The 23,401-nt window shown below is 48.7% G+C and overlaps 1 long non-coding RNA gene across 3 annotated transcripts; it reads right to left on the reverse strand.

Moving 5' to 3' along the window:
• Positions 1-810: 810 nt before the first annotated feature.
• LOC144166279 (uncharacterized) lies at positions 811-14,805 on the reverse strand. 3 transcript variants are annotated; one of them, XR_013321626.1, is made up of 5 exons: positions 14,669-14,805; positions 14,003-14,215; positions 9,223-9,395; positions 6,686-6,809; positions 811-985 (listed from the first exon to the last, which is right to left on the reverse strand). It is a non-coding gene; the product is annotated as an uncharacterized LOC144166279 (long non-coding RNA). The 3 variants fall into 3 exon arrangements; XR_013321622.1 differs by having other exon boundaries at positions 811-1,075; XR_013321631.1 differs by having other exon boundaries at positions 6,686-6,849.
• Positions 14,806-23,401: the final 8,596 nt, after the last annotated feature.

Below are 23,401 nucleotides of genomic sequence, written 5' to 3' on the forward strand. Positions count from 1 at the left end.
CGACATCATGGGTTGGGAGGGGGGGGGGGGGTCATAGTCGTCCGCATTCGTCTTTGTTACAGGGTTCACTAGGGAGACATGCCTGGTCTTAATTCGGAGTTACCGTTGAGCCTTAACTTTCATAAACGTCGTTTGCGGGAGAGGTTGGAGGTTCAGCGATGATGGGCTTTGAGGGAAATCAAAGAACCTATGTGTCAGTCTAATTTTTAGGCCATTTTAAACCAATTAAATAATTTGTAGACATTTACATGTGTTATTTATAGGACAAACGATCATAAATATGCCAGTTAGCCTTGCACATCTCAAATAATGCCATGATAGTTTAGGCGTGTGCTTTAAAAGAAGCTCTGGTTGGCCCCTCTTTGCTTGATATGCAGGGTAGAAATTCGCTGCCTTAAGCACTTTTCTTTAACCACTTTCGGTAGCCTGGCGGAACGGTCATGTTCCCTGGTTCCTTTACACTACTAAGTAGTTTACTTCTCCCAACACTAAACATTTTGCCTAGTTTTGAGCACAGAACAAGTTCGGTGGTGTGCACGACACGGCCACTTTCTGTACCCTTCTTGAACGAAACGTTTTATACCGCCATTAGGAAGCGTTTTCCGTATTCCTCTGATATAGTGAATGTTACGTAATACGTGATACGCAATGTGTTTAACACACGGTTTGCATACACATGTACCGTAATTTGACGGCGTTTTTTATAGTGTGAGATTATGTATGTTCTCGTTTCCGAAAAAAACGTAAGGAACAAGAACAGGCATACAGAGACTGATTGAAAGAAGTTTAATGTTGTTCACATAACCCTTCCCTATTTATTTTATGAAATAATCCCGGTATTTGACACCACCATTGCTTGGGAAGTGTTCATACAGTGAGCGCTGAAAACACGCCGTGCTCCAGGTAAATAGACAGCTGCGACGGCGCACCCGAGGCGTCCTGTCAGTGCCGGTGCCGGGAACTAGAATTCCTTCCAGGTAAGCACCTGCGTGAAACGTTCGATCGCTCAGTCTTCTGAAGCACTGAACGATGGTCCGCAGTCGACTGAGACGGCCGTGAAGCTCCCTGTCATCCCCTGGATGTATGTCAAAAAGGGAAACAACGAGGCAACGTTTCAGGCAAGAAATGCTTGAAGGGTGCCCTATTGAACTTCTGATTTTTTGAGTTTGTGTGCCTGTGTGCAAAACCTTTTATTGTAGATGTTGAAGGCGAACGTCGGTAATGGTTGGTTCTGAGGTTAGAACCCACACCTACCATTTCAAAATGTCAATGATAACTGCACTACGACAACTTCATCTTTATGCTCCCACGGCGGCGTTCAATATTGAAGCTCTGTTGGCTTGTTAAAAGTACACTGCAGTGAGTTGTAAACCATCCCTTATTACATTGAGAGATTGAAGCCTAGAAAGAGTAGCAGAAAAATAGATGTAACTGGTTCTCATTTCGGAGGGTCACCGCACGTGTACCCTTAGGGGGAACAAATGAGATCATTACCACGCTGCTTGAAAGTTTGTCAAAGTGTTGTTCCTGCACATCTGTCGCTGAAGACCAGCAGCCGGTGATCGCCGGTGAGCAGTTGCGGTGAAATTGGCGGATGTGCAACTTGAGGGTGCACCCCACTCGCTGATCTGCGGAAATGTCGCCACTTGCCCCAAAGTAATCATTCGGTGTGACTTTCTAACCAAAACATACCTGGCGGTGGTGCGTATCCGAGGTATCACCGTTGCAACTAAAAGAACGTCTGTCTCTTTTAAGAAGACCGAACATACTGTTAACAATCAATGCAACCGCCACTACCCCCCCCCCCCCCCCTTGCCGTCTTCTTGTCATCTTTTTACCTAGTACTAAGCCTTGTAGTTCTACCGTGCTTTTTTTAAGCGAAGCTTTAGTGTTCTTACTGATGGCGTCTGTAACGCGAAAACGCTGAAATGAAAGAAAAAAAAAACGCTTCCCGATGCCGGAATCGATCCTGGGTCCCTAGCGCTATGCTCAACCTTGATAAGGTCGAAGCGGTTCGCAAAAGAGACGAAAACCGAAGAATCTGTCACGAGAAAGCTTCGCGTTCAACCATCGTCTTCGCTTGACAGAGGGGTGCATGATTCTTTTGCTTCTTCGCTGACGTGAATCCTAACTGTACGCTGAATACTAAGGCTACCACTTGTGTAAATTTTTTTTGCACCTGTCTGTCCCGATTTTATGAGCTGCCGAACGTGCTTTTAACAATGAATTCGCCCTCCGCGGCTCCATTCTTCCCCCTTTTTCTCTTCATCTTGCAGTAAACATTGTGAACTGAGCTTTGTATTTCTATCTTGTTCTTTTTTTTTTGCTTCTCCGCTCACGTGAATGCCGTACGCGCTAATAATAAGGATATCTTTTGTATATATTTCTTTCTTTTTGCGAGGCTGTGTGTACCAGTTGTATAAGTTGCCACTTCTTGCCAATGATCAACGGAGCCAACGGGCCAGCCAGGCTGCTCTAATGCAGCTCTTTTCCACGGTTTCCCGCAATATACTGCAGGGCAATAATATTGGCGCATGTTTACGACCCTTGAAAAATCTTAACATCGCGAAAAAAACGGGACGGTGGATTAGAAACACGTACGACACAAACGGACGCTGACTACCTACTGTTTATTTTTTCGAGCTTACCAGCAAAGTTTTCTCAAAAACAACACAACAAAATTTCTTAGATAAGAAGATACGGACGGCCGAAAAAATATATTCAACAAGTTTCAAAATTACCAGAACCAGCCTAAGAATTTGATCTGCTTATCAATGAGTGACAAGGATTGTGTGCTTATGCATTTGTAATTCGCTTTGTTGATGTAACAATAAGCTTCCATAACATCTCTCTCGGTTTTATTTGAAGCTCGCTTCAAGTAAAACCAAGCGAAGACCCATGCCTGTTAATGCCTTGACAACGCTGTACCACCTCAAGTGGTTACGCCGGAATTTTGAGGGAGGAAGAAGTGCATGTTTGCCATTGGGTCTTTTGCTGAGATCAGAAGTGCGACGCCACCCAGCAGCAATAATTAACACGATCGCACACGCTTGGTAAAAAAGGGAAGCTAATTCTTTTTGTTCAAACATAGCGAAGGTTTTTAACACGAAAGTGTTTTATGCCTGGATACACCGAGATTTCACGGAAATGACGCCTGTACAACGAAGCAGGCGGCCTGTAAAGGGTGCACCCCTGCACACAGGGTCTTCTTGCGGGGAAGCAACCTTGAGTACTGAAGATTACGTTTTACCCGCGGTTGTTCGTTTTGGAATTTTATATTCTAACACGAAAGTGTTGCATGCCGGGATACAGAAAGATGTCACTGATGTCATATCCGTCACGGAAGTGATGCCAGTGCACCTTTGCTGAAGGTACCCGGCAGCAGGACATAGCTCGCCAAGCACACCCAGAAGACAGCCACCGACCCGCAAATCATGCTCATTTCGCTGCAGATTTCGCTGCACATTTCACTTCCCTGTCTTCCCGATTCCTTTGATAGAGGAATCAACCGCAGGTTTTTTTGCACTTAACTTCACTACGCGTCCTGCAAGAAAGCAGTTGGTGTCGACTTGTACCCAGCCAGCCAAACCTCTACCACTCACTCACTAGCCAGAGTCACGGTTAATTATTCCCACCTAAGGAGAAAAGCGCAGCTAAAGCGGGGAATTATCGCCACCAGACTGCTTCGTGCATTGTGGGACGAAGGCGTACCCCGTTTTCCCGCAGCCGTCACTGCCTTGCGGTGCCCTATTCCATTCATTGCTTGTAAATTACGATTCTCATTTCTTCGCTGCATTAAGATGATGCTGTTCCTCCTCTTCTCGTCCCACATGTTAGTAAGCACACTGTTGCCCTGATGGTGCGACGATTGCCAGTCCACATTGCATGCCCCGCCCAAGTCGTCGTCTTCCTCTTAATCTGTAGTATAATGCTTCAGATCCGAGTTTCTTTTGTGATACTGTTACGAGGCAGAAGGAAGGAAATGCTACAATGTATTCACACTTTTTACAACGCTAAACAATGCCAGCGGTCGAGCATAGAGACCGGTAGCTGAAAGCGTTTATCGCCCTCTTCTAAAATGCAGCCCAAAGCAGCACATAGCCGTAACTGTCCGGTGACACAACCCCCGGCGGAAAGACGCCGTCACGGCGTCTGGTGGAATAACGTCGAGAGGAGTATTGGAGGCAGTAACGCGTCAGCGTTTTTCCTCATAATCATTATTGGTGGTACGCATTGGTTGTGTACTTCTTTCCACTGATAGGGAGTAAGCCTATTGTCCATTATTTGAGCGTGACTGCAAAATCAATCCAGCCCACCTATGAATTCCTATAGGGATTTATTGCAGCTTGGTTGGGGTCAGCGCTGACAACGTTAATAACGACTTTTCGCTTCTTCATATTTATTATGGAACTCTCTGAGTGCATTACTTTTCGCTTCTTCATATTTATTATGGAACTCTCTGAGTGCATCTCCTTTACCGCTTCTCACAGTTGTGCTTTACTTAACAAAGCTATGTTTGCAAGTCTCAAGTGGCTCATGTATGATATATTCACTCGTATCCCAAACTTCTCCTATTAAAGTTACTGAACACCCCATTGAAAGGGGATGTAGACAGATTCGTAGAGATAGTGTCTCTATTCCTCGCTCTCTTACTGACTAGATCGCTCCACTATTCCGGTGAAGGAGTATCCTGCACATACATTCATTCTGTATGGCTTCCAAGAATCTTATGTACGATTCCCTTATTGCCTGGTTCTTCAATGCTTCCGATACGGCAGCGGTGTTTACATAATGAAACACTTTTTTGCATTCTAAAAGTGTCATACAGAGGGGTTTATTATATTTTGCAGATTTCTATTTTACCTGATGAACTCGTGAATGTGATCAATCGATGAGTAGGATAGCTCAAGTCCAGCCGTGTTGTTCGACATCTAGAGTATCCCTATGATTTTAATACTTTGGTAAAGAACTTTCATATACAGCGTAACGTGGGCTTATATGCATATTTTTTAGGCTCTTTCATGTCTCCGTATTGTACATAATTATACTGAGATTTTTCCTGAATAGCGGAACATTATACTCGTAAGGCAATCTGAAAATATTTTTTGCGTGCTTTTTCCGTATAAAGACCTTCACTACTTTTAAAGATGCACGGTATTATGCCACTTGCTGCAGCGTATTTTTGTTGTATTCCACTCAACCTTTTCTACCTTGCCAACTGTTGGGTCTTTTCCAGACAAATTATTTTGTACAGTACTGTCTCCTGGCCAGCATAGCTGGAGTTCAGTTCCATAATTTTTTTTACTACTTTGATTATCTCGTCTATATTGTGTGTAACGCTACCTCTTACCTCCGAGTGCGTACATTCTATCTTTCAAAAAGCAAGCTTCCTTCTTTTTCGTTTCTTTAATATTTTCCACGTTGCAGGTGCGAATTTCATACCCCTCGCTCATTTTAATTTCAACAGCTCCGCCAGTTCGATCTGCTCCGCTCTTGTTGCCACTTAATGGGTTGTTTTGCAATAAGGTATTTAGTATCTGGGATAGTTACCACTTTATTATCCAGCTTTACGTCCTCCACCAGCCACTGCTCACTGCAGGATTATCACAGTTAGGTTTTCATGGCGCCTTCGTTATCTTCAATCTCACTGATTGAAACCACGAATTCATTCTGAAGAGTTAAAATAAACTCATGTACTCAGCTTTTTGGTGGCCAACTTCGGTTTTCTCCTTTAGCTTCTTTCACGGTTTCCCTTTTTTAAACGTAGCCTTACATTGTTACCCTCCTGTGCTCACTGTTGTTCATTTTACCTACCAGCTGAAGATCCTGCACACTACCTGGATTCTCACTTAGACTAGGTTCGATTTCCTCTTTATTTTCGCCATTCGAGCTTTTTTGCCTATCTTGTAATGCTTCATTTGCAGAAAATACGCAGGACGGAAAGAGACATGACAGACGGCAAAAAAAAAAAACATACCAGACCGGATAAAGTTTGCGCATCACCCCTAAAGAATGCTATGCATCTGCGAGGGACGATCGAATGGAGACTCTCTGTAAAATGCGGTTTGACTGGCTACCCTTGCACCCCTTCTCCCAACCTACCCCTTCTCCCAACCTAAGAAACTATAGCGCACAAGACAGGACAATGGAACACTGTACAACAGATGGTCTTTTGCTCTAGCGTTTCTTAAGTATTTTACACCAACTCGTCATCATCAAGCTCCTGCTCCTTCTCCCAACGATATCCGTGCTGAAAGGGCCTGACTTTGCCTGTTGCCTGACCTAAGGTACAAGCACTGCAAGCAATTGCAGCCGTGCGAGGCGCTGCAGGTTTCTCAAAAATACCGAGAAAGCAGTCGGCATGCAATGGGCAGTGTAAGCAAAAAGATCAAGAAGCAATGATAGTACTAAGGGCAGCATTACAAGAAAGCCTCATTTGGTGTTTTGATATCATTGTTATTTAGGGTACAAAACCACACATTTGCTTCACTATGCACCCTGACATGTACGTTTCCAAAAACAGGTGACAACAATCTGTCTGGGTCACGGGAGGCGGACACTTGGGGCAGATCTCTGGACACGCCTCCGCGCGTCCCAAGGTATGGATGACGGAAAATGGGAGGGCCTCCCTTGCCCGAAGACCGCCCGAAAAAGCTCCTCTAACCAGTGGCAAGAGTGAACTTACGGCTTTGCAATGCAGTGGCAGCAGGATGCGTGTGGTTGTGCGTCGAGACAGAAGCGAAGCGAGCGCAACAGTCTTGCCGGCTGGCTGGCTGTAGGCATCTCTCGACGAAGGCTTGCCGAGTGAGCTGCATATTCCAGGATGGAATTCCACTGGGCTGCGGCCATCTTGGCACAGCAATAGAGGAAACTTTCAAGGTTCAAGCAAGGCTCAAAACCTAGATAACTGTAGCTCTGATGTACCAGAACTGTACACAAAAAGTTGCGTGCAAGGTACCGAGAACGTTTTTCTCAGTATTTGGTCGTTCCATATAACGAGACTCATAGGCCACCGCAAGATAAGGCTGACGTTGCAACATCACAAAATGGTGGCTTGAGTTCTCATCGAAAATTAAACAGTTAGTAGACAACAGACTCGCCGGCTGTTACAAAGGCGTAGACTTTTGAGTGTTTACTTTTTAAAAATCAGGAGTAATTTTTGCTTGTATCTGGAAACGTGATCATCATTTTTAGCCCCGTGCATTCCCCTGCGCTTTAAGTGTTTCATTTGCTTAGGAATTTTTCTTTTCTCTTTGTTAGCGCATGCTGTACCTACAGGTTGCTTAATGTAGACCAAGCAGACTTTCATACTTTGGTGTATTCCATTTTCTGTATGGACCGATTTATATTACAATGAAAATAAGCGAGAACATTGCTGCTGGGCTATCGATTTGCATACATAGAACGTACGCAACACCGGTAAATTTTCAACTATTTATTTCTTGTTGACGCTATACCACCTGAAACTTCAATTTAATTCAATACCAACAGAGCAAATAATGCGCTTATCCTGAGGCATGCAGTGCGTCTCAAAGTTGCGGTCCGCTCATAGCGTCTCATAGCGGTCAGCTGTTCAGTTTTCATTGCCGGCAAACTATACGTGCAGACGTACAGACATGGCTCCTCGAAGTCACTCGTGCTACTATTACATGCTAAAGTGATTTATATGCTTATCTCCCCTAACTGAGCCCTTAATCTCACTGAGTTTAGCATACTCATTATAGCCCTGAACTAACCAGGTAACCCGCGTTGGTAACTTCCACTGCGTCGACCGTATCACGGGGCCCCAGGTGAACAGAAAATAAATGCAGCAGCTGAAAGCTAGAAAAAATGCCCCGTAAGCCCACAAGAATAAACCAGAAAATTGTTATTGACCAAGCGGCCTCGGTGTTAAGAATCTTACGATTAGTCTACGTCATGTTACGATGTAAAAATAAATCTCCCGAACGCTTTGCTCGTCAGTCGCATTCTCTCTTCATTCTGTAGCTGCGGCTGTGCTGCGGCCAGCCCCTGGGGACCCCACACTGTACTCCCCGCACCACACCAGCTGTACAGTATTTCACCAAGTGTGCCTCACTAATATATGTGGGTATTTCTGCGTCATTGTAAGCGTAGCAGGAGCCCAATAATAAAGCTAACAGCGCAAAGCCATTAGAAAGCGGCTAGTGAGGTTGGGATTTACAGGCCTAATTCATTAGATAATGCTTCGGTAAATATGGCAAAAAGCGATCGTGATGTAAATTTACAAGTGGTATTCATACCGACCTAATGTATTGGTCAGATGGGGGCTGCTCTTTTTTTGTAATATTAGCTCAAAGCAACCTATCTCCCTGTGGTACGATCTGCATGTAAGCATCTTTTGTCTACTTATTTTTTGTCACGTGAACCATGATGGAAAATTCGAGAGAATGCGTGCCGCGTGACTACTTTTCGACGACCTACCAAGGTTTCAAGGTGGACACAAGCGAGTTTAGGGCCCATCGTTAATGTGGCTACTCCTCACTTTTAGAAACGATACACATGGTAAGTTTTCTTCGGTAGACCTGCGGTTCAAACGAGGTGTGACTGATGCGGTAATGACTCACGGTTGCATTTCTCTGCCTGCCGAAGGCATGAGTTAAAAATACAGCCTCGTCATGAAGCTTTCATTGGCCGCCGTGTTCCGGTAACACGAAAGCAAGTTCTCAAAACAAAAATTACCTGAAATGGAATGGAGAGCAAACGTGGGCAGTTCCTAACATCTGTGCAAGACATTTTACATTTTGACTCGTAACGGATTGAGACAGTTTTATGATGTTTCTGTTTTGTGCCTGTTCGAATGCACTGAATGACGTAGTGTGTCTCCGTTGTTTCACGTTTATGGGGAGGAGTAGTATTTTCAAAATCTGTTTTCATGCGGATGGGAACGTAGCGACTGACACAACTAGATCGCCTGGTTTATCGAGATGTTAATAATTGATGACGCCCTTCTACAGGAAACTGGCTTACACCGTGGCCACTGCACAGGAGGCATCTGCCGGAAGCGGTGGTCTGTTTTAACACCGAATGTGAGCATATCAAGCAAGCCCCGACATAGATATCGCGTGGGTGCTTTCAACCACTAGCAATGAGGGAATGTCATCCCCAGCACATTTTCTGCACCGTTGACGAGACCATTCACTTGAACTGACAGCGAATCACTATCACAAATAGTCCAAACTGTGCGGTTCTCTGCGCCCTTACCGCTCCAAGATCCTCGTCTTGTACACGCGCATGCGGGAGCGCAGCCAGTCGACGGTGTCCAGCTCCTCCTTGACCACCGAAACCTTGTTCCAGGCCTCCACCGCACTGCCGTCCTCGCTCAGCTCCTGGCGCTGCCTCTCCCGCTCCGCCTTCAGCTTGTACCTGCCCGGGACCTGCCAGGACGTACATATTTTATTACTCCTTATTTTTACCGCCGTCCTAAATGAATACCAGGCTATGGAAACTTTCCTTTTACTACGGGACCGGGACAAAGTACACATTCCTCTATCAAATATATATAAAGCGTTTTTTGCGAAATGAGCCAAATGTACCGAAAGCGAATTTGCGAAAAGAGCGAAAGTTTGTTACCGCACATAAATGCAACGCTCTCAAAGCTATTGTATCACGTCTGTTACTCGTCAGCTTTCATCTTCGATAAGAACTGATGATCTGATTGTAGGGTTTAACGCGCCGACGCAACGCAGGCGATTAGGCGCGCCGTAGTGGAGGGCTCCGGATTAATTTTGACCACCTGGGGATCTTTAACGTGCGCCGAAATCTTGTACACATGGGCGTTTTTGCTTTTCGCCTCCATCTGAAAAGCGGCCGCCGCGACCTCGTGCTCAGCAGCGCAACGCCTTAGCCACTAAGCCACCGCGGTGGGTTTCGATACGAACTGCGATCTGCCTACACGTTTGCAGGGCGTCACACCTACTTTCTTGCCACGTCTTTTCTAGGGGAAAGTTGAGCACTTTTTCTTGTCACCGTAGTTTTAACTGACATAGTTTCGGTTTGTGGATTTGGCTCCCTTCAAAAAAAAAAAAGCCTCATACATACAAAAACTTAACATGATTGTGCATTCTAACGCTACTAGTGCGCTGCTGTAATCTATAAGTCAACAATGTGCACAGCCCTTTCAATATCAACTGAATTCTAGCTCCGAAGACAGTTCGAATATGCAATCTTTTAGTGCAAAGCACTCTTAACACCTTCGTGTTTTTGCGGTGTTTGTAACAGGATTCGTAGGACAGCAAACATTGCTGGTAACAAAGAAAAAAGGGCTACCTTCAGGAATCGAAACCTCATGGTATACTTCGAAATTGGAAGGCATGCCAAAGGAGCCACTCACAGAAAGTTACAAGAAGGCGTTCGGAAGAATGACTCGCGTTTGTGTTGGACGTCACTGTACGGTAGACGAGGGTGTCACGCGATACGGTGCTGGATGTAGTGCTGTGCATGCCAAGAAATGTGCAGAGGCTGTCGGATAACATGTGACAATATTAGAACGCTTAGCATTCTTGGCATACCTCGTGAACTTTGCCTCTGTCATCGAGTCATATCTGTGTGAAATCTCGACAAAAGCGGAGAGGAAAAGTGGGGAAGGCAGACAGAGTGCGGGATTGATTGAGGAAGAGCAGACTTGCGACGCGGCAAGAGGGGAGGGAGTGTAGGCGTGGTGCAGGAAGTGGGTAAGCCGAGAGGATGGAGAAAATGGGGAAAAGATGACAAAGTGGCGCGCCAGGTGGTTAGTCTTAGGGGGGGGGGGGGGGGTGCAGGAATTGGGAGGAGCGACGAGGCGAGGTAGAAGTAAATTCAAGTCTGTCACACAACCAGAACTGCACTGCAAGGGCAGAGGCCGCGGTATCTATCAGTGTGATCGCCCCACGCTACCGGGCATCACAATGCCACCATCTGCTAAGTGCGCACACCCAAAAAGTTTAATTTCTTCGTTACCACCACTCGCCTACTGGAAAAGGTGTGGTTGGCCCATCCGTCACTGAGGGAGAGGGGAAGGGAAGGGGAGTGTGGGATCAGGGGAACTGGTGGAAGAAGGAAAGGGAAGAGTAGTGGGAGGATCATCTTTCAAAACGTGCTTTTGCGCCAACATCCGAGTCTATGGTTTCGGCGGAGTGGCACACCACATGAGATATTTTCGTTCTTTACTTGAACCCGTCTATAGCGAGTGTAAAAACGCAATGCTTGAAAGGGCTATTGAAACATGTTTTGGACACCTCAAAGGATGCAATGAAGTCGTTAGGCAAAGCTGGAAACAGCGTTTGCGCCAAACTAAACAATTTTATGGACATCTCAAAGCTCAGTTTCGCTGCAAAGTAGGCAACCACTTCTGTTTGGCTATTTTGAACCCCACCGCCTTAATGGAAAATATATGCATCACAAGCATTGATTCCTGCTAATAGACGATTCTTTTTTTCAAACACTCCCCGTGGGAGGGACGGGGATACTTCAACGCCGGTGCCTTGCATTCAGCACGCTTACGCGCCGTTGTATTCATATAGGCTTGCCTTTTTGTTTTGTTTTTTGAAACTACACTCTTAGTCAAAAAACGACATGCGCACAGTTTCCTTCTAAACTTGCGCGTATCCCAGCTGATTGGGCGCGCCACTTGCGTGCTGCATACACTAGCATGCCGCTGGATGCTTCAGTGGGCCATGTCACCAAGAATAACGCTGTGTGAACCTCTTAACAGACAACGTGAACGTGAGCTGAAACGATGGGCTGTTACAGATCGTCCACCGCTTTTCTAGGGGCGATATATATGCATAACGGACTTCTGAAAAAAATGTTTTTGAGTCCAAATAGGACAGCGACGCTGCACCTTCGCTGCATGCAGGCGCTCTACGTCTCCAGCAGGTTTAGCCGCGAACGCCCGGCTGAAGAAAGTATAGGAGACTTAGTTGCGGACGTAACGGATGTCGCTGCCATACCCTCGGCGATGAAGCAACGGGATGTCCGCAGATCAGGGTACACGGGTTTGCCGGAAAGCGTAGCTTATTGGGTGACCTACCAGGGTCAAGGGCAGCCCTAGCCAGTGCGGTTGCTGCCTCCTACAGAGCTAGAAATTGGACTGTGTGCGAATACTGAATAGCAGCTGTCGAATTGACTATAAAATCAAGCAAATAGTACACGATATGGAATCAAATCGTAACAAAATGACCTGTCCGTGACAGACCAACCCATTTTTTTTGCATAAGAGACGGCTAGGGTTAGGCTTTCCGGACTGCTTTAGTTATTACTGTCTTGCCGGTTACACGTTTTTTTTTCTGATGCTGCTGCTTTCAATTGCTTATACTAATTTCGTATCCTCAAAAGGAGTTTCGAAGTATTATTTGCAGGGTCTTTTTAATACAAAAAATCTGCACCATCCATTCCTTTTCTCGTAACTCCGTTTTATTAAAGGGTATAAAACAGGCGCAGCTGGTGGCTATAGGTGTCCTCATATAATTCACGCCATGGATCACATGTGGGAATGGGGACGGAATACTTTCCCTTCTTTCACCACAGTGTTATGACTACATGAGCTAAGTGTTAACTGACTTGTTTTGTCACATCGGCACAAAGCAAGTCAGCTTTCTTCTTCTTGGTGTTCAACCGTCTTCGCTTCAAATCGGAAGTGTCAAGGGCGAAGAGGGACAGGCAGTGCGGAAGGCGAATTATGTTTGCTGATGCGTGTTTGCACCAGCGGAAATAAGTCGCGTCGTCAAAACTATCCGCGCTGAGGGAGCAGCCCTGTTATGGCGAATTTCATTGAGAGAACAGGAGCACTGGCGTCGTGCAGTGAGGAGTAGTGCACAGAACACTTGGGAGCACTCGGGAGCAGGGCTACTGCACCTGCCTTTGGAATGCGGCACGCACCAGGAGAGCAGGTGGGAGAGGAGAAAACGACGAGGGGAAAGCACGGTCCCCACCAGACTGCCGTGGCTTGTGTCGCTGAGATGGACATGCGTGATAGCTTGTATCAGGTCAAATAAGGGCGATCCGGCTACATCACTTGTAGTAGTAGCAATATGGGGCCCGTCTGCATGATCGGCGAGTGAGGAACAGGCGGTATGATTACGAGGGCATCTCAAATACAACAAGCAGCAGCCAGCCAAATGTATTGAGAGCCTGTATTTTGCATATATGCGCCATCTTTCCGGGTAGATCAGAGGTCAAAATGCCGTCTTTATGTTCTTGTACTCCCTGGTTCGAATCTCACCGAGGAACGTACGCTTTTTATTGTTTTTTTTTTTTTGCGGCCTTGAGAGTTTTTGAGAAGTGAAAATGAATATTTCAGTAGAAGAAATGCCCCGCCCCACGTGGAATCGTCAAACGACGTACAACCCAATTGGGAAGCTCCTTCACTGGGTCTGTTTACTGAACGCCACCTTTGATTCTGGGCATGGAAGTCATTGAGAGAAACACAGCGGCGTCGCCGCGACGCGCGCCGTGTCTTCGCTCCCTGTAGTTCGGCCCGACGAACATACGGCGCCCTGCCCCGGGAGATTTCCCGCCGCGCGAATCGTCGTGAAAGATCGCTCCATGTATTCCGGCCTTTAAGCATCCCAGCAAGCGATCTCTGCGGAAAAGCATGTGTGAGCAAAGCCGGGCAAAGCGCATGTGGCTGTAGGAAGCCCTCGCATGCTCGCTGCCCATGTTGAAAATGCACGATGGATACCGCCGCACTCGCCGAGCCGCGACAATTGGAAAGAGCAAAAAAAAAAAAAAAACACAAAAAAAGGAGAGGATCTCACGTTAAAGGACATGTGACTTCCTTCGTACTGGGCTTACTCCGTTTTTCAAGCGGGAGCAGCTCGGATTGCTCCCGGCTGCTCTCGGAGCAGCGAACGTGATCTCGCTCTACTACTGGTTGACAGTGCTCCTGCTCCTGTTCGACCACTGAAACACGCCGGCTCAGGAGAGAGCACTTTCAGGGTGCTTTTGACTGTTCCTGCTCTCCCAATGGAATTCGCCATTAGAGGTGTATAAATTAAGCTCCTACCTTTACCGTCACGGTGCGCGCTGGACGATCGGGCCATCCACCGGTGGGGCAGCAGGGCTGCCGATTTCCGGACACCACGACGGGCCCCTCGGCGGTACTCCTGGAGACCTCTGGCTAGCAGCTGCGCCTACGTCGGGTATACCGTGGGGGCAGCAGGACGGCACGTGCTCAGGACCCGGTCACCACGGCGGAACGCTCGCTCGACGGGGAGCCCTGACGACGCCGGTGCACGAGAAATGATGCGATGGCGATGCGTCCTCTACTCAGAAACCATGTTACAATGACAAAGAACAAAAGAAAAACGCTAGTGCTTGAGCCGGGGTTGAGCTGTCAGACCGTCCAAGCAAAAAAAAAAAAAAAAAAAAACGCAAACCTTTCCTTAGCTCCGAACATGGGACGCAATGTGCGGGTGCCCGAAACTTGTCTCTTTTCAGTTATTGCCTTTCAATATAAAAAGAAAACACGGGCACGATGCTGCAGGATAATAGATATCGCTCCGAAGTCGTTTTCATCTCCGCGAGTGCAGTCTGACGATTGCCGTGAGATGGGCACGAGGCCATGACATGCACGCGTTAGCTTCTGGTCGTGTGAAGGAGATCTAAGAAATGCAAAGGTGGCAGCTTTGTCGTCTAAAACAGGAACGTAATTTCAACGACAATAACTCACCAGTGCGCCCAACACAGCGGGGGTAAACGCCATCGGAGAGACCGTATCGGCCTTCACCAGGCGCTGTTGCGATGACACGCGTTTCACAGAACCCACAGGCCGTCCGCTGCCGCCGATGTTGGTGGCGCAGCGACGTGTGGCCTGCTGATTGGCGCAGAGCGATACCACATACAGCTCTGAGCGAAGCGCTCGCGTGATGTCGGCTAAGGAGCTCTCGAGTTTGGCGTCTGTCTGCTCCACTCGGGCTCGCTCACAACGCTGCTTCTTTGCGTTCGCTTTGCATGTGATGCTAGACTGCACCGGATTTGACGTGTGCGTACTTTTTATAGTAATACAAGGCTTCAAATGGCATCAGCCGATTCAAGGCATGCTTGCCAACGCGGTTGTTTTGCTGAGCCGCAGGACGCGGGTTCGATCCCGGCTGTGGTGGCCGTCACATTGAGAAGCGAAAAATTGCAGGTGCCCCGCACACTTACAAGGTAAAGCTAAGCTTTCAATGATGTTTGCAGGGTCAATAATTTCAGTATTCTGAACAGCACAGTGCAGTTCAAGTAGCACCATTTGAAGTGTCCCAACTTGGCGCAGTTACGCTCATCGCGTTTCAGTGCCGCCACAGGTTGGCTCCTTGACACGCGTATTCAATCCACGATGCCCAGCATACATTTGCGGTTTCTGCTACGTCTCGCTGTTGCGTAGATGTTTCTGTCACTGCGCGACTCTTTTTTTCTGGCCTGGTTGTCCTGGGCGCTGCGGAAACGTTGTTGACCGATTTTGCTGACGCGGGTTGGTGCGCTCTTCGGTGCGCACCGGTGCGCACGGGCGCGTCGGTGGCGGCGGCATGATGATGATGATCATGATGAATTGAGGCCCACCCTTTGTGTCAGGACGTAGATTGTCAGCAACCGACTTGCCTCTTTTATTCCACTTATTTGCCCTACCCTTACCTAACCTAATTTATTTGCCTCCCCCCTATCTCCCCCTCATCCCCCCCGTTTTAAAGTCCCATCGCTCCCTCACTCCCCCTTTCCTGCCCTTGCACACTTGTTTTTCCTCCCACCGCTGTTCTAAATTCTCATTCGTATGATCACCCCTCCTAACAACAACAAACGAACATTTATTGAAAGGGATGGCTCAAGGCCGCATTGGGAAGGGGAGGGAGAGGAGATGAAGATCTACCAGCCCTACCAGACCTATGCAGTCCCATACAAGGTGGTGGATGGTTGGCTTCGGCGACTGCCCACATGCGTAGCAGACGTACGAAGGGTCGGATGGTGATGCCGCCGCAGCTGAAAGGTCTTCGGATGCTGCTGCCGTGGAATTGCCGCGCCTCATTGTTCTAGTCGAGGTGTGCCTCCACCTGGCCACGACGTCATCAGTTAAAGCGTATCCTGAGCGCGTATGGTTAAGGAAGACGTGCGGCGCGGGAAAACCCAGCAGGCACTGGGTCCGGGTTGATGGGCACTGTTGAAGGGATATCCTGACGGCGGCGCTGTTTGAGGCAGCGGCGTTCGCCATCGGGATCAAAGCAGAACTCCTCAGTGCGGTAGCCGTCAAGCTGCGGGCGGAAATTCCGGCAAGCCCCGCATGCCAGCTCATGGGCCCACTCACTACCGAGGGGTCGTGCGTGCCCGGGTATTAGTCGAACGGTCACAGTAATGCCAGTGCGCAGTAGCAATGTTGCACAGGAACGTTTAATGTTATGAGCCACAGAGTGCCGTCTGGGTGGTCCAATGAGATCCCGTAAAGCCTCTGCGCTGTCCGTAAATATCCTGACCCTCCCACCCATCCCCCGTCCCCCTTTCTTACCTACTTTTAAATGCAGAGCATTTCAGTAACTCACGATGTCACCCGCGTTGGCGTCCGTAGTCCGCGTCCGCATCGCTCCCCCTACACTATACAAAAAAATAATACTTGCCGGAGCCAGGTTTCGACCCTACGACTCTGCGGGCGGAACGCAAGGTGCACGGTACTCTACCAACTGAGCCACAAAGCCGACACAGAACGGAAGGTTACGAACGTGCCTTATATCCTTGACTCATTCAACCGTCGGCCAGAGGTGCGCCCTCTCCCCCGCGTCCTCCTCGCCTTCTCTCCGCTCGCAACGCCCTCTCTCGCCGCGTTAGGTTCGCGCGCAAGAACAGGTGGGGCGCTCGCATCGCGCTCTCTCGCCCACGGCCGCGCTAGAGAGGGAGCGGCGCGCGCTCTCTAGCCCGGCCGTGTCTCGCCGCGGTCGGTTCGCGCTTAAACCACTGGTCGGCGACTCTGGCTAGTTTCGGTTTCAAAATTGGGGCGATCCTAGCGGCAGGGTGCTGCGGCGTGGCCCTTCCCTTTCCCTCAGCGTTTCTTTCTTTCCACACCATGCATGCTTCCGCGCCTCCTCACGCATGCGCAACAGCTCACCGGCGCCAATATTTTTTTTTTCTTTCGCTGGGCGCGCACGGCGGGCCAGTTCGGTGCGTGCGTAAGCCGGCGTGCGAAGGGCTGCGCGGGTTGCATAAACGCCTCCACGGGCTGAAAGTTTCGCTGCATTATGAAATATATACGAATGTATTCTAAATATGGGGCCGCGGGGGAAGGAGCGTCACCAGTCCTGCGCAGCTCTGTGGTGCAGCAACACAGGGCGAAACAGTTCGGCCAAGTTTCTCGTCTTCTCCAAAAATGACAGGTAAGCAAATTAGCTTTGTACAAGTTATAGTAAATTACTTAGAAGCCGACCGATTGCACTCTTCTATTTTAAAAATGCTCCGCACATGTAACGTGAAGTTAATGAGACATGTCAGGCGTCTTGGAGTGGAAAATAATGTGCAAATATATCCCAGCCTTGCAGGTACACAAAGATTTAATAGAAGTAAACGCGCATTCGGCGCGCAGACTCTTGCTCGTAAGGTGAATTTGAGGTGGCATTGCCGTTTTGCAATTGCCTTAGTAACTGCTTGAACGTCGATTCAGGATTCTTATCGATGTATTTTTTGTTGTTGTTTCGTGCAGTGGATTTGAGTCTTGGTTGGGGCCACAAGTCGAGGACAGTTCGAGACTTCATTGGACGTTTCCTCTGGTGAATCACCTCAACCCCTCCAAAGTCATCCCGCTGCACCTGCTCACAAAGAAGGCAAGCTCAACTGTACGCGCTTCTTGTCATTGACTGCGTACCTATTACCACGGCGATTGTTGGCGTGGGGGCGGTGTGCCCTGACCAATTTTTCCTGTGCCATCTTGCTCTAAAACGGATATTTGCGGCAAAACTGCTGCCAAACATTGCTTCAGTGCTCCGAAAAATCTGACGTAAAACCGGGGTGTTCAATGCCAGTCGATTTGCACACGGAGCAGTGGAAGGCCAAGCCGAAATACATGCGTTGTCTGCAGCTGCCATTGCAAGCGTTTCGCTCATTAAAAAAAAGGGGGGTAGCATTGCCGGCTTTGCTGTTCGATCTAACATGCGCGCCCGCGCCTTGTCATCTTATCGCGAGTTTTTTTTTTTTTTTTTTTTTTTTTTTTTTTTTTTTTTTTTGCGAGAGGTTGCCTTGCGGCATAACAATTAAATATACAACATCACATTTGTGTCACGCAGAAACGTAAGCAGAGACCGGTACTGCGGGCCCCAGATCCACCGCTGTAGATCAGGGGGTCTCCCAGGATGGAGCCCTGTGCCTCGGAGGTGTTGCAGGTGAGATGTTTGCAGGGCAGGGCAGGTCCACAGAAGGTGGCTCGTGTCGGCCTCGGACGCAGGGACCGTACAAAAGGGACAGGTGTCCGCAAACGGTGAATGATAGCGGGCAGGCCAAGCGTGGGTCACTGCTGGGGATAAGGCCACCCCAACTCGAAGCCTCCGCAGCAGCACCTCCTCCCAGCGAGCGAGCCCACTGGGGAGGTCAGTTCCACGCGGTGGAAGTAAAGCACGCGTGGCGCGGCGGAGGCTCTCTTTCTCCACCAGCAGTTCTTCTAGGGTGGACACTGAAAGAAGTGGTAGCGGCCGTGAAAGGTCTATACGGCGACAGGCGCGATCCGCTGCTATATGGGCAGGAAGCATGTCCCGGCGAACCCACAAAACACGCACAGGGCATGGGTATGTGTCCAGCATCGCGTGAATACGTGCCGACATGCTGGTGCTACGCGCAACGCGACGTAAATCACGTATCGCTGTCGTTGGCTTTGCTGTTCCATAGTTCTAAAGTTAGAATCGATATCGGACAGTATGAGATAAGAGGCGCTGCCCAGACACGAGCTAGGAAGTAGCTTGTGACAACCTAGCCGATATCTGCAAGTAATGAGCTCGGTACATGCGGCTTACAATACAGGAAAGCTTTTTTTCTGCGCGTCCCGCCACCCCTCTCCATCAAAAGACGGGTGCGCTCGATTTGTGTTGCGATTGTGTTCTGTGTTAAATGACGTAATCGCGCATTATTTTTGTACGCAGATATAATCCAGCAATGAGTGGTCAATAGTGCGGTTATTGTGTTGCAACAGTTTTTTCTCGCTGCATTTTGTTGGTGTGAACAATATTTCTCGGAAGTGTATGGTCGGGTCAACGCTTCCTTTCAGAGTTTGCGTTAACTGGCCCAAAAGGCAGGCCTTGAAGCATACCTGTGCGTGCTTTCTTTTAAATTATTGGTTCCCGTTTACCGTGTCTCTGAGCTGAAACGAATTTTTTGAATGTCTAAAGAACAGTCCCGTCTCGAGGTGAGCCCAAGAAATAAGTAAAAATTGAGTGTAACTTTCAAGTTCTTTTCTTCTCCCGCCGAGGTGTGCGCGAAAAAAATATGTATAGTGACTAGAACTTTCGAAGTTCTTCTTGCGTAACCAATTATTGTGTACCTAAATGTGTATCTAGCACGTTTTTTTTTCCTATTCTGCAATGTGGTATGCCTAAATTTGCATGTCATATTTTTGCTTAGAGTCCAACAGAGTGTACATAAAATGTATGTGCATTATATGTGTGTAGTGCATGTGTTTTCATGACTTCGAATCAAAGATGTCTTGATATGAATTTTGAATAAAAGAAAAGCGAAAAGAATGTTTGTGTAACGCTCCAATTATTATCGCCTCAGAGACAACAATTCGACACCAGAAAACACACTATCACCTACATGTTTTCTCCGTTCAATTGTTAAACACGTTACTGCACACACATACCAAACGAGGGGCGGCGGCCATTCCGAGACATCGCCGCCGCTCGTCCAACTTTCGCGCCTGGTGCCATTTCCGAGCGTCCATGGGCAGCGACCGGCGGCAGGCGCGGAAGTTGGGCGAGCGTCGGTTGCTGCGGCCGGCGCGCGGCGGCCCGGACCGGCTGGCGCGGAAAAAATGACGTCAGCAACGTCCGTGACGTCACCAACCTCCTTTCCCCATCGCCACTCGTTGCCATGACGATAAATGCAACGTTTTTCAGACGCCACGTACCACTAGGGGAGGATTTGGCGCTGTTGGCGGGAATTACGCGGGACCACGGTGGATGCTAGAGAGGCCGCCCCGTGCTTAAACCACATATGTCGTTCGCGCGCGCTGCGGTCGCTAACATCTGTGGCGTGATCGTGACGTCACCATCACGCGTTCTCGTGGTGGCGATTTCGGCGCTATAACACTCTCTCGCGAGGGGCATTGGATTGGATTCGATTGGATTGGCTTGGATTTGGATTGGATTGGATTAAAGTGGATTGTGTTGGATTGTGTTGCGTCATAGCCGCTCCACGTTGCGTCATAGCCGCGGCAGGGGGTTCACGGCACGTTTCACCATCGACTTCATCGACAATGTCTACGCTGGAAGACAACAATTACAACAACAACAACCAATACGTAATCCATACGACTTGCAGGCGCGCCCCCCCGCAGAAATGCTCTGCATTTGATCGTGCCCCTCGCGAGGGGGATGTTTTCTTCTTTTTTCTCCACCACAACTCCAGCCGCCTCTTTGTCACCTCTATGGCCCTGAAGTTGCTCCTCCCCCTCATACAACAGCGTTTCCCCATCACGCCGCGGCGGGCGTATCTCTGCGCAGTCCCTGACAATATGCTCTACGGTTTTTCGATCCCTTCCGCAGCATACACATGTTTCATCCTGCTGCCTCTAGATACCCGTCTATGCCCGGGTTCTCAGGCACCCCGGCCGTGCTTCAAAGAGCAATGCACTGCCTCGGGTATTGCCATATAAACCTTCCTTCCTGATGTCTAGGTTCTCTGTCCTATAAGCCTCCAGGGCGCGCCATCTGGTGGTTTTGGGAAAAACGCACGACGTTGCTCGCCCTCGAAGCGGCGAGCAAGGAGGAGCAGCCGGGCACGAGAGCCCCATTCGTCAGGGGCACAGCGGCAAGCAGCACACCCTCGGAAGGCCGTGAGAGAGGCAAATAAGCTTCGCTTTAAAACTCCTGTTGTCGGGATTTCGGTGAGTCGGGATTTCGGATTAAACGTCCCCGGGTGGACCCAACGAATCTCGGAGCCTTTCCGTGCAGCGCTCCTCATAGTCCAGATGTAGCTTCGGGCCGTTAGGCCCCGATTTTTTTGTGTCCTGTAAGCCCTGTCGAGCTAGTGGCACCTGGCGAGTAAGATCTCGCGCAAAGCGCGAAGAGCCGTACGCTACAAACTGCAGCGAATATGTGCGTGGAGTCGAATTTTGTATCCAACAATCCTTCGAGCAGAAAAAAGACACCCGACAACCGAGAAAATGCTGAAAAAAAAAGCTATTGCAAGTATTTTTTACGTAGGGGGATTGCAGAATTTGACAGAAGCCAATAAAATTCTCGTTGACTTGTGGCAAGGATAGCGTAAAATAGTCCCAGATGAATAACAGCGCAAAAACTGGACGAAGCACACTCGAGCGGAAGACACAACAGGCACTACTGATATAAGTTCATTCGAAAAAAGAACACAAATATGTACAGATGTAGCACCCGTCGAAAGCATGCCCCAAAAGAAAGGAAAATAACACCTTTGCTGCCAACATTAACCGTTACAGATTATAACGAAGCTTTCAACCTATCCCGGGATTGGTATTCCCTTTTTCATGCAAAGCAACAGAAGGCTGACCGACGCAATCCATCGACTGGTGCGCTGCTTCGACCAGCTCTATCACCGTCTGATTCCCATGATTAAACAGTACCGAAGTGTCGGCAAACCGTGTCGTGCCACGACACTGCTTACAGTGTGCCGACAAGTGGGAACTTGTAGTCCCTGCCAGTGAATTATAACGTTCAGTTAATCGCACACTAAGGCAGCGCCCCGTCTGCCGCCCAAACATACGTTTGCAAGGCAGAGAAATGGAACAGGCGACGCAAATGCGAAAATGTACATAGCTATGAAGATCTTCACCATGCAGCCAGATGTGGAAACGTCCTGTTTTTTTCGTTACGCGGCGGTCCACGTTTGCGCGTAATCTACCAAACTTGTTGCACGCGAAATTAAAACCAGTACATCATAGCGGGGTGCAACTTTTTTTAGGCTACGGGTAAAGCCATGTATGTAAATATGTAAATATCACTAAGGTAACCTTTAAACCCGAGGTACGTTGATAGTAAACTGCTCATCATCATCACCAGCCTATCTACGCCCACAGCAGGGCAAAGGCCTCTCCCATCCCTGTCCCGTGTTAACTGCGGCCAAGTTATCCCCGCAAACTTCTTGATCTCATCTGCCCATCTGACTTTCTGCCGCCCCCTGCCACGCTTGCCTTCTCTAGGGATCCACTCTGTTACCCTTAATGACCAGCGGTTATCTTGCCTTCGCATTACATGCCTTGGCCACGTCCATTTCTTCTTCTTGATTTCTATTAATGTGTCCTTAACACGGGTTTGTTCCCTGACCCACTCCGCTCTATTCTTGTCCCTTAACGTTACACGTATCATCTTCGGTTCCATTACTCGCTGAGTCGTCCTCAATTTAAGTTGAACCCTTTTAGTGAGCCTCCAAGTTTCTGCCCCGTAGGTGAGTACCAGTAAGATGTAGCGGTCATGCAGTTTCTTCTTCAAGGACAATGGTAGGCTGCCATTCATTATCTGAGAATGCTTACCGAATGCAATGCGACGGTTGGGTGCGATGATGATGGCTTCTCGCGGGCGCTGCCACGCTCGGTGAGGAGGAGGTGGCGGTGTCGCGTCGCTTCCAATGGCTTTCGACACCTGCTTCTCGCACGCTAGCACAGGGGCAGCCGCAGTGATTGGCCGACCGGAAGTGCTCGGTTTCCAGAATTTTTTCTGCGCGCTTGAGCGGCCACCAATGGTGGCTCCCGCAGAGAAACCGATTCGGCGTGATGCGTATTTTTTCCCGCGGCACGCGTGTCGGAGCCATGTTCACAAAGAAAGGTAAGAATTTAGATTTAGCGACGAAAGCGGACCTTATTCCAGTGGTACAGGGCGGTAAAAAGATGTCGGCTGCTGAGGTATTCGAAATTTTGCGGAGTAGTTCGAAACTGGCGTAAAGTCGAAGACAACACGAACACAACCGTTCCGGAGCTTTAGACGAGAGGTGCTCGATTAATGAAGGCGACCCCGCTGAGTGCCTCTGGAGTAGATTTAGAGAGCGGTCAGCATTCCCGAGTGCCATTCCGAATGACACAACCGCACACAAATTTCTGAGTGCTGACGACGATGCGCAGCTGTGGCGGACATAACCGATGCCGAAGAAGGGGACCCTAGCGGTCATGACAACGTTCCCAATTGCCTACTGCAGCCGAGCTTGCGTCAGTGTTCAAATTGAGCACTAATGCGGCACAGGGTACAACGACGGATTCTCTCATTTGTACGGCGTT

This window comes from Haemaphysalis longicornis, unplaced genomic scaffold, assembly GCF_048455015.1.
Source record: "Haemaphysalis longicornis isolate Haplotype H1 unplaced genomic scaffold, Haemaphysalis longicornis Haplotype H1 scaffold_1, whole genome shotgun sequence".
Taxonomy (NCBI): Eukaryota; Metazoa; Arthropoda; class Arachnida; order Ixodida; family Ixodidae; genus Haemaphysalis; species Haemaphysalis longicornis.